Here is a 12,566-nt window from a genome sequence, read left to right as displayed (position 1 = left end):
TAAAGAGAGAGATAAAGAGAGAGAGAGAGAGAGATAAAGAGAGAGATAAAGAGAGAAATAAAGAGAGAGAGGGGGTGGGGATAAATTGTTCGTTATGTAATGCCAATATGGCTGATATTCAAAACGAAACATGTTTTGTGAACACGAAGACACGAATGTTTATATTTATTCATTGCATTTATGACTCACTTGGAGTTCTCGTGCCTTGTTATATGTGATCGTTCACTTGCAACAATAAATGGTGTTCCCTTATGTCTGAGTGACAACAAGTCTCTTCACATTTCCAATAAATTCCACATCTTTCAATCACCATTTAAAATCATCTTGCAACACAATTGCATTATTCCTGATAAACAAACGATGCGTTTCTCTTGAATCTGAGTGACAATAAGCCACCCTCAGGATTCTAATACACTCAATGACCTTTCAGCAGGGGTCAGATTGGTGCCATCTCTTTTCGGCCATTCTCTCTACTAACCCGTTTCATTAACATTTTCAGTGGTACCTATTGATCTTTGTGCTATCGGGTTTCTTTTTAGAAGATTGCGGGTGGCGCAAATTATTAGCGGTTCTTTTTTGCACCTTGTCCAAAAGAGACACTTGTGGTTCGTGCACCAGCCCAGATGTGGTAACTATACTCCACGCATGGGCAAATCGTGGCCTTACACTAGCAGGTGTGATAGTTTATTAGCCCAGTAAAGCGAACCTACTGTCTTTGCAACTGACTTGGCAGTATCTTCTATGTATTTATTCTATTATTTGGATAATTCAGACGACTGTTCTCATCTTGAATATTATTCACACAACATTTTGGTCAATGTAACCCCCGACCGTCTTCAGGTGTATTTTATAGAACTCAGGAATCTTTCTGTCAAACTCGGGAATCTGCACGGAATTTCAAACAGAACTATTTATTTAATCCATGGAGGTAACATGCTCTCGTTCTGTCAGCCATAATCAGAAGTCTTAAGTAATTTGCGATTGTATTTTTGAGCGTTGCCTACACTATGGTTTGAACCTTCAACTCCCAGAAGAGTATAACTTAAAACTGAGTTTACCAAATATTTTATCCACTATGCCACGGGTCCTTGTGTGTTTGACAAGATACACATGAGGAAGGTTGGACATCGGCTGAAACGTTGTGCAAATAACGTTCAAGATGAGAACCGAAGAATCCAGATGATATGAATTATTGATCCTCATCTCAAAAATTAAGAAACGAATTTATTCCAGTTTAAATGAAATCAAAGGAAATCTGTTCAAAATCTGTTCAAAATCTGTTCAAAATCGTTGAAGAAAAAAAAGGTTGAAATCGATGTGATGCTGGATTATTTAGCATCTAAAAAACATTTTTATTTATTTTATTTACCATCGATTCAGATAAGCAAAGATAACGATTGATATCTAAATATTTTTTTCTGTGTTGAGATTTCTAATGATGGGTTAGGGTTAGGGAAGAAAAAACCAAAGTGGCTGGGGGGGGGGGGGGGCGAGGTATTTGAAGATTGAAACACGATTTTCTTTTTTAACACAAGTGCAAAAAAATCAATTTGCAAAACTACAGCATATTATTTGAATGATATGGTTGGCTATCTTCCATTCAATGATTCCCTATCTAATGCCAGTCTTGACATCACGAGTTATGTGAGAAACTCTACAATTATAAGCATGCTCCTCATTGGCTGATTGACCACCCGTTGTCTTTGTTTAGACCAATCAGATTGGTCGAGATTTTAACCACCGAGCGATGGGTTTGGCGGGCTTTTAAATACCTTTTCTTTTTCTTTTTTTTTCAGGCAGTTCCAGACAAGCAGTTGAAGAAAAAACAGAACTCAACTCTCTCTGGATATGAGACATTTGAGCGCCTCTACCCTTCATCTCCTTGATACTTTATTTTAAAGCCTAAATTATGAGGCTAAGTTATTATTATATATGTCTCCCAGAGACATTTTAAGGTTAGAATTATTGACCTATCAGTAATGACTTTTCCTTTAAATGAACATTAATCATGAACTTCTGTAATGTCGGCTCTAGTCGAGAATTGAATCTTTCATCAGAAGGCATCATACCAATTCCTTCAAACGGCTGAAATTAATCCGATCTTCGAACAGTGCTGAACCCGAATTCCAGTTCCTGATGAAGATAAACGGACTATTAACTTCCGAGGTGTTACCAGCTCTACTCAGAGGCAAAATAGGCATTTCCTTTTTTTTTTTTTTTTGCAATGAAGAACGAATAAAAATTTGTGTCGAATTTTAGAGGTATGCTTTGTTGTAATTGTTGTTAATTTTTTTTGTCACTGCCTTAAAGCTAAACCAGGTGAGAAGAAATATCTCACAGCAATCTTTCTTGGGATCAGGAATAGGACGGTTTCAGTATTTATTTACGACCAAATTAAGCACGACAAACTGTTGATTTGCTGTTCAAGCAACTTCCGCTCATCATTCGAGCAAACTGGCTTCAGGCAATTTGAGCCCGTCAACGTAAATATTTTGGGGGGGGTTCTTCTTTGAATTTTGAAAATTGAAATAGTGAATTTCGAGTGAAAGCAATATTATCTACTAAATTGTCGTGTCACAGTAATAAACATATCCAAAAAGTACGAAAACCGACAAGGTAGAAAATTAATGATAAATGTGACTGACTACTGGAGTACCCTGGCTAAATCACCGCTAAAAAAAATCGTCTGCGTCCACCAAACTTAAAGACTGAACCGGAAACTCGAAAATGAAATGAAACGAAAATCATTTATTTATTTATTTATTTTTATTATTTTGTTTTATTTATTTATTATCTTTTTTAGCTGCACTTATTTTTTTTTTATTTATTTGAGTTCAGATACGCATTTACCAGAAAAGAACGAATTACTATCCCTTATCCGTCTTACTAAAATAAAATTGTTAATTCTTGTATTTTTTTATGCGTACCTGTTTTACCCTGTTATTATTTTTGTAAGAACGAATTACTATTTCGCCATCTTTTTTACTATAATGAAATAAAATTTAGATAATAGACTAGCCCGAGTGTTTGGAGGTGTGTTGTTGAGCAAAAAAAAAAAAAAAAAAAGTGGTAGTGGGCAGGCAGGCTTGGACCCGTGACACGAAAGCGGAAAGGAAAGTGAAAGAAAATCTGACGCGACCGGAAGTTCGAAACATTAAAATTAGACAAAGTCAATCCACCGATATGATGACTTGCAAAAATAGCTTACAAAAAATCGACCCCTCCTTGTAGAAAACTGCCCAGTTGAGAGTGAAGGAATTAATGTTTTGGGCCAATTTTTCGATATTTGTCGTCTGGGATGTCGAGCTTCAAAATGATACCGATCTCGTCAAAATCCGTCGCCTCTATCGAAAGTTTTAGCCAGATATGCATACATACATACATACATACATTTAAACAGACAGGTGAGATTTATATTATTGTGCCATGACCGCGTGATCGAATTTGTGCCAGTTTTTATAATATTTAAAGCAATTCAAGTACACAACGTCTTTTGTGCAGACTGTCATGAAGGAACGAGTTTTTGCTACCCCTCCCTGTAGGAAAGTGTCCCGTTGAGGGTGTAGAAATTAATGTTTTTAGCTAATTTTTTTATATTGTTGTCCGAAGGTTCGAGCTTCAAAATAAAACCTATCTGGTAAAAATCCGTCGCCTGTGTGTAAAGTTTTTGCGAGACATACAAACACACACACACACGCACACATATTTTGCTTTTTATATAATAGATTAGCCTGGGTGCCCAGCGTTACCCATGACGCGAAGGTGGAAAAGAAAGTGAAAGAAAACCCGACCTCTTACCCCTACTCCATGACGTGACCGGAATTTAATTCAACGTCGTCAATCGAAATGACTTGCAGAAATGGCTTTTAAACTTCCCACGAAGGTTGTTTTTAATTGGGGGGGGGGACAGCTCCCCCAAAAAGGGAGCACTCTGGCAGTATCCAAATAAATAGTAATTGTCTCAGTATGAAGGGTTTCCCCTGCATTAACCAAGGACCAATCACAGACCAGATATGTTCCGGCCGGAAGGCCAAGCGGTTGCGTTCGATTAGTTTCACTTTATTTATAAAAAAAAACAAACAAAAAAAAAACAGCAGGAATTTTTAAAACTCGATCAAAAAAAATGAAAGAAACCGTGTCTGTTTGCGAATCTGAAATATCACGATCTAGGAAGTATAAGAAAACTTCTCCCCGAATCTAACCAATACGAGAACCCAGACGCAAAAAGCGTTTCGTGGACATACACAAACGCGCACGGCCATTTTGCCTTTTATATATTAGACTAGCAGGGGTACACAGCGTTGCCCGAGTGTGGCTAGGTTGGGGTGGGGGAGACGGGTAAATCAAAACAAAATGGAAAATAAAGAATAAGTGAACGTAATAACCTTGTTTATATATTATAACTTTTTTTTTAATCGGAAAATCAAAAAAAAAAAAAAACAGCGAACGTGATAGAAAAATAAAGAATAAGCAAACAAAAAAAAATAACATAAACTTGTTTAAATGTTAAAACATCTTTTAAAAAAATCTATGATCGCGTGAGCGAAGTTAGGTCGTTTTTTTTTTATATTTAAACTAATACAGGAAAGAACTTTTTGTACATGTATGTTTGACTAGATTGTCATGAAGGAACAATTTTTTCGTTACCCCCCCCCTGTAGAAAAGTGCCCAGTTAAGGGTGAAGTAATTAATGTTTTTAGGCAATTTTCGATATTTGTCGCCTGAAGGGTCGAGTTTCAAAACAATACCAATTTCATAAAAATCTGTCGCTTCTTTCGAAAGATTTAGGCTGACATTCAAACATACATACATACATACATTTAAACAGATTCTTGCCCTTTATATTATAGACTAGTATGGATGCCCGGCATTGCCTCGGTGTTTGGAGGTGTGTGTGTGTGCAGGGGAGGGGGTAAACTAAAGATAATTGAAGTAATAATCCTGTTTAAATATTATTTTAAAAAAACGATGTTAAACTTCTTAAAAAATCGGAAAAACCAAAACAAAAAAAATGAACGTGTTCAGAAAACAAAAACAAAAAAAACAGCGAAAAGCGAAAAAAAAAAAAAACCTGAACGTGTTCAGAAAACAAAAACAAAAAAACAGCAAAAAGCGAAAAATAAAATGAACGTGTTCAGAAAAAAAAACAAAAAAACAGCGAAAAGCGAAAAAAAAAAATGAACGTGTTCAGAAAAACAAAACAAAAAAAAACAGCGAAAAGCGAAAAAAAAAATGAACGTGTTCAGAAAAACAAAACAAAAAAAAACAAAAAAAAGCGAAAAAAAAATGAACGTGTTCAGAAAAAAAAAACCCAAAAAAAAACAGCGAAAAGCGAAAAAAAAAAAAAATGGCATAAATAACCCTGTTTCAATATGAAAAGTTTTAAAATCGAAAAAAAATGTTTATTTTATATCGAACCTGCAATCGTTTTTTTAAACGACGCTGTCACTTTAACCATTGTGCCGTGATCTTGTGAGCAAATGTAATTCGGTTTTTATAATATTTAAATGAATTCACGGGAGTGTTTTGCACATGTTTACGCTTGCGTAGAAGCTATCTTGCCATGAAGGAACGATTTTTTGCTACCCCTCCCTGGAGAAAAGTGTCTCGTTGAGGGTGAAGGAATTAATGTTTTTAGCCAATTTTTCGATATTTGTTATCGGAAGGTTCGAGTTTCAAAATGATACCTATCTGGCGAAAATCCGTCGCCTCTGTCGAAAGTTTTTGCGAGACATACAAACACACAGACACATATTTTCGCTTTTATATTATAGACTAGCGGGGGCGCCCGGCGTTGCTCGGGTGTTTATAGGTGTGTGTTGAGAGTAAAAGAAAAAGTTGTACTAGGCAGGTAGGCTCAAACTCGAACCCTTGATGCGAAGGTGAAAAAGAAAGTGTAAAGAAACCTGACAGCTTGGCCACAATAAAAAACCAGCTCCCCATAAATATGGGAATGTCCAAATGAATAGCAATTGTCTGATATGATGGGTTTTTCCACAAAGTGGTTAAAGCTAATTACTGGCATCGCTGTCATTAGTTTTGCTTTTTTTATATGAAAACCATGAACAAATAGGCGTGAAGTCAGAATAGTGGAAACTTTTAGCTTGTAAAAGTCGCTCAAATAAAATATATTTACGACCTCGTTCCGTAAATCAAAGATATTATAATCTAGACAGTTTATAAAAAGTTCTAAGAATGAGTGACTACCCAGAGCGCCTCTCCCCTAAAAGCTTTTGGCGGGTATACAAAAAAAAATGCACACACACACAAACATACACACACAAACATACACACACAAACATACACACACAAACACACACACACAAACACACACACACACAAACACACACACACAAACAACACACACGCACAAACACAAACATACACACACACACAAACAAACACAAACATACGCACACAAACATACACACACAAACACACACACAAACATACACACACACAAACAAACACACACACAAACACACACACAAACACACACACACAAACACACACACACACAAACACATACACACACAAACATACACACACAAACATACACACACAAACACACACACATACACAAACACACACACAAACATACACACACACAAACAACCACACAAACACACACACACAAACACACACACATACAAACACACACACAAACACATACACAAACACATACACACACACAAACACTCATGCATTTTTGCTTTTATATAACAGATTTCAGTAATACGGTGAGAAATATTAACAATACTTTGCACTGACAGGCCCATATTGACTGAATGATGTGCCAAAGTTGCTTGAATAGTAAGTCATCATTATCAGCAGCAGCAGCAGCAGCAGTAAGTAGTCATGCCTTATTTTGTCATGCATGAATAGGTTTTATTAATGGGTGAAAACTAGAAGAATGTTTAAAGCAACTGTGCTATGATCACATGGATATGAGATATCAGGTCAAATCAGACATGACATAACATATACCTGATAGGCGAGAAACTTGAATGCCTACTAAATGTAACAGAGTGTGTGTGAGGAAATATTACTAGCAGCAGCCGAAGGATAGCTGGCTAGCGAAATTATTAACAGCAGCAGCCATTAAAGCAGATATGTAAATTAGCAAGTGTGTGCGAGCTTGCCTCACAAGAAAAGTAGAGAAAAATACACCATGTAGTCGGAAGGAGAAGCCAGTTGCACCCCAGGTAAGATGAACTTGTAAGGTCGAGGGCAAGAAAGTGCTGGCTGATGGCCAGCATGACGTGGCAAGGAGAAAGACTTTTAAAATCATGTGTGTGTGCACGCGAAAGGACCACATAATAGTAAGAGAAAGGGTGTTATTTTTGGAATATGATCCCGTAGGTATTCCATATTTTTGGAATATGACATTGTGGGAGATTGCATTGTAACCCCAAAATGGACATTACTCCCTCCAGCCCCACCTCAAAAGTGATGGGTTGTTAATCCCTAGAGAACTTCAGAGCATGTTTAAAAGCAACACAATCACGTTTCTTTCTACTCACCACTACAACCGTGACGTCATTCCCTGAAGGTAACATTGAAAATTCAGAAAAATATTGTGTGAAAGGACTTTTGCAGGATAGTGAAATGCGTTGTTTTGGAGGAAACATGAATAAATGCATTTCATTAGCACTTGAAAAAAAAAAAAAAGCCGAGTCGGATTTTAATTTTTTCCCAATTTCCTTAGTTTGCTTGTTCCTGCAACGTTATTCTAGACACTATCCTTAAGTGTCTGGAGTTTGTCCAGACAACCTGACATGAGGATAGTTTCCCTACAAGTAAACCCTGACTAAATATTCAAAATTACATAACATATACGGCATAATCACGTTGACATACCAGTTCCCGTTAGATCGGAAAAGTTAAGCAACGTTGAACCTGGTCAGTACTAAAACAGGTGACCATTTGGGAATTCCAGGTGCTGTATGTGCTCTCCGCTTATCTCGGCATTGTTTCCAGTCGTCCTCGACTTCTCTTTACCACTAGACTCAAGCAGTGTTGATTCAGGAGAAATGTGGTTGAGGATTGTGCAACTCTTGCTTCATAATTTAACGCACAGTTACCATTACAGGGGGGTATCCATTGTCTTTTAAGACTCAACGGAGACTTTCTTCCACATAATATTCGCGGCCCAAATAATATATTTTTGCTATGGGTAACTCACACTGCACCTTCTCCAAGTGATATTTCCTTAAGTAACAGCACGAAATTTGATACTCAACCAGACTAGATGAATTCTTGAAATCCAATAAGATCAAGAGACGACAAGAAATTTATACTACTAGCATTTCAGCCCGGCGTTGCCCGGGTGTTTGGAGGTGTACGTTGAGCAAAAAAAAAAAAAAAAAAAGACGGCCAATTTTTTAAAACTTTGACCCCTATTATGACCTCTTAACATTCATTGTTTGGGGCTCAAATCAAGTTATTAAGTTAGATCCATGTCCAAGGAACATACATCTAAAATTTCAAGTGTTTAGACCCAAAATTGGCAGAGGAGTTTGGTAGAGTTCTCAAAGGTCAAATCGTTGAACTTTGACTCCTTAATAGCCAAATTTCTGGCCGAAAACGGATTACAAAAATTTTCCCAAATCTCAGTACCCTGTATATCAAATTTCGAGTCTGTAGACTTAAAATTGACAGAGTTATTGCGTAGGGAAATGTACACACACAGACACAGACACACATACAGACACGTTCACTTTTATATATAGATAGATAATATATTTAAATGTTCACTTGAGGAGAAAAAAATTGTTTCCAACTTTTTTTACTGAATCAATGTTTGAGATGTAAAGGAGACTTTTACTGGAATAATTGAATATCTATGCGTGAAACCTGATTGAACACTATCATATCTATGCATCCCATATAGAAATCAAGTGTTATCCCCAGGAAATGGCGGGGGGGGGCTTTGATTTCTTATTCTCCTCTTCATCCCCCCCCCAAAAAAAAACCCAAAGAAATCTCGCTGTTCAACTCCTTTGTCTGACACTATCTCAAATAGTAACCGCTTTTGTTGTTAGTAATATTAATATGCCTTGCTTGAGGGTGAAAAAGAAAGAAAGAAGAAAAAAAGTCAGAGTTAGGCGGTATTATTTAAAAACAAAGAAAAAATACAACCTAATCCACTTGTGTTTGCGTTTAATTTGAACTTTGCCTAACCTTACCCTAACTCATAATTCATTAAATAAATAATCTATAACAAAACATTGTCGTGGCCTTCTGAGAAACAACAAAACAAACACGTCTATAAATTAAATCAGTCGGATTGCAATTGCATCCATTTAATCCATGTGTGAATTATAAGAAGCTTTTTCGGTCTGTTAAATCCGACCGCGATTTACAACGTAAGCATTGCGTAATCAACTTATAATACAGGGTTTTCTTGGCCACATTTTGACGTTGAATATCTCCAGAACTATTAAGGATATAAAAACGCATCTGGCATTTTCAGAAAGTTTGTAATCTCAAGTTTTTCATGGAATGTTTGAAAATGTCCAATGTGAGCACCATTGGTCACACGACGCACACTTGCCAATTCAACGCGCCCCAGCATTGTGTTGCCAATGGTTACACCAGCTTCTGTTATTTGGGCCTTCAGCTCATCCACGTTTCTTGGAATGGGAGGCACATAGACCAGTCCTTTCACAATCCCCCCCCCCAAAAAAAAACAGAAAGAAAAAATCGCAGACTGTGAGATTTGGAGATCTGGGAGGCCAGAGCATGAGATCGTGATCATCTTGACCAGATCTGCCTGGCAGTGTTGTGTCCAGAAACTGTCTAACCCTGAGGCTCTAGTGTGATAGCGCCCAATCCTGTTGGAAATTGAAGTCATTAGCCTATTTCTCACTCAAACAGGTTTAGGAACACCCTCTATTAAGCAGCACTTGTTCTATTTGTTTTGATTTCTGTCCGTATTTTGAAATTTTTTGAAGGGAAATAATTACATGAAAACTTCCGGCATCAAATGACGCTGATTTTGTGGGGAACAGATACTACACTTTGACCTTAGAGAAAATACAGTCGGCATTCATAAAAAAAATCTCTTTGTTTGCTTGTAAATAAACAAGCAGGTCGAGCATTATAAAAGCGGTGGGCAAGTGTCTATAGAAATGGGCATTTGATGAGGTCGTTTATGGGAACGGATCTTAAGGGACGGAAGTAAGAACTACTGACTATCAATTAGATGATTGTAGGTTCAATTCCTGGCTATGGATGGGTGGCAGTCTAGCTGCACTGATGATCTGGGATACAGCGAAACAATGTATGTGAATGACTATATATATATATATATATATATATATATATATATATATATATATATACATTCAGCTTTATACTATATATATATATATATATATATATATATATATATATATGTGTGTGTGTGTGTGTGTGTGTGTGTGTGTTATGATGAGAATAGTGAAAATAGTATTCCGACAAGATAGAGAAATAAAAGGAACAAATCAAGTTATGTGTTCATCAACATTTCCGCCTTTATCCAGAAGAAGTCTTATAATAAAGACAAAACGCTGATGAACATCAAACTTGGTTTCTTCCTTTTTTTTTTATCTCTCTCTTTATATATATACCTGGGTTGAGGTAGTTGCCTGTCTAGCCGCACTAATGAGCTGTGATACAGTGAAACAGTACTGTATGTGGATGACATATATATATATATATATATATATATATATATATATATATATGTATATATATGTATATATATATATATATAAGTATAAGGCTTCTTCAGTCTTTGACAAACTATGGATACCTACAATACCTGTGCGTGAAATTTTTGTGGTAGGAGGTGCGCAATCTCCAACCACACCTCTTCTGAGTCGACATTGTTAAATACCAGTGGCAAGTGGAGTGTATGTATAGGACGACTGGAAACAAATGCTGAGGTAAATGGAGAGCACATACAGCGCCTAGAAATAATGATCATCCATCTAGGACTAACCAGGCTCACCGTTACTTAACTTTGGTGATTTGACGAGAACCAGTGCGTCAACACGATTATACTGTATATATATATATATATATATATATACTAGACTACCCGTGACCCGTTGGGTCAGTATGTTACATTAGCTATGGAATTCATGTATGAGCGTGTCACTTGTGACGTAAAGAAAATATTTTTTTTTTTTGACATAACAGAAACATTTCTATGAAAGTATATGAAAATGAAAAATCACGGACGGATCACTCGAGCATGAAAAAAAAAATCCTCCCTATTTGTGTAAAGTTACCTATTTTATCGAATAATCGCTCAGAAATCGAAAATTAAACATGATTTTCCTGCAAATCGAACGCCGATGAAAGTCATTTAGCAGCAAAAGCGCACATGAACCTACCGATGAGAAATATAAGAATGAAAAACCCATATTGGAATCCTTCAACCAAGTTATAGAAACTTAAAATCTAAAAAAAATAATTAATAAAACCTGAAGAAAAATAATAAAATCTAAATAAATAAAATACAATAAAGCTAATATTGAATCAGATTAGTAAATGTGTCAACAAATTAACTGTTCTCACACAACTATTTTGTATCTAGGAATGTAAACAAAAATAAAAAAGGAAGGAAGGAAAAGGCACGGATAGAGAGTAGTAGTAGTAGTAGTAGTAGTAGTAGTAGTAGTCTTGGCTTTACTACAATTGTTCTTTTGTTTTTCAACGGGTTAAAGTTGTTTAGTTGTAAGAAAATAGCGACAGTATAGTTGTAATAAAGAATAGTTGCAAAACACCCCCACTCTTCTCATGTTAAATAATAATTTTGAAATAATAACGTTAATATTTCAGTGCGCAGGTCAAAATCTTCAAAAGAAGGGATTTGTGTTTATTTGTTTATGTTGTTATGGGTTAATGTTTATGCGCGCATGCGCAACCGGATGTCATAAACTGGAAAATGGGTTACATCACTTGTTACAAGGTCATTTCAGTTTTATAATTATATATATATATATATATATATATATATATATATCGTCGGCCGATTTCTCGTATCCGAGAATTTCAGTTTCCTCTTTCCTCAGTGTTTGGATCGAAGATGACTTCTCAGACCAATCTGAGCATGGAATTTATGTGGGCAGAGAAGACAAGCAATGCTTGGCAGGGGGCGTTGTTGTTCAGCACGATTTTTTCTTGCCTGCCTCTTGATCTCCATCAGTCTTCTTCTCTCTGCTTTGCATCCTTTGGTACCATGTATGATGGATCGGCACCACAGGCACTGATCCTTAGATATTGTTTCCCAGATGTGAAGATCAAATCCGGTGTTTTTTAGGGTGGATTTGAGTTGATCCTTATATCACAGTAGAGGGCGGCCGATAGGTCTTTTTCCTGTGGCTAGCTCCGAGTACAGGGTTTGTCGAAGGAGCCTGTTTTCATCCATTCTGAGGATATGCCCCAATCAACACAGTCTGTGCCTCATGGTGGTGGCCTCAATACTGCAGCTGTTTGCTCTCTCAAGAACGTTTGTGTCAGTCACATAGTCATACCATTTGATGTTCAGTATAACTCAAAGTTTTTGTTGGTGG

At 36.5% G+C, this 12,566-nt stretch overlaps 1 protein-coding gene and 1 long non-coding RNA gene across 3 annotated transcripts in view; one reads left to right on the top strand and one right to left on the bottom strand.

Annotated features, from left to right (window-relative positions):
• LOC145254683 (uncharacterized) overlaps positions 1–2,258 on the top strand; it is a 63,750-nt gene extending 61,492 nt beyond the window's left edge. The window contains exon 3 of the long non-coding RNA XR_013863792.1: positions 1,797–2,258. This is a non-coding gene — a long non-coding RNA (uncharacterized LOC145254683). The remainder of the gene's footprint in view (positions 1–1,796) is intronic.
• The window catches only part of LOC145254682 (monocyte to macrophage differentiation factor 2-like), a 172,600-nt gene that overhangs the window by 127,389 nt on the left and 32,645 nt on the right, over positions 1–12,566 (bottom strand). The window lies entirely within an intron of this gene.

This window comes from Euprymna scolopes, chromosome 30 (genome assembly GCF_053919585.1).
Source record: "Euprymna scolopes isolate OS-2025 chromosome 30, ASM5391958v1, whole genome shotgun sequence".
Classification (NCBI taxonomy): Eukaryota; Metazoa; Mollusca; class Cephalopoda; order Sepiida; family Sepiolidae; genus Euprymna; species Euprymna scolopes.
Note: the sequence above shows the minus strand (reverse complement) of the source record. Positions and strands in the feature narration are given on the sequence as shown.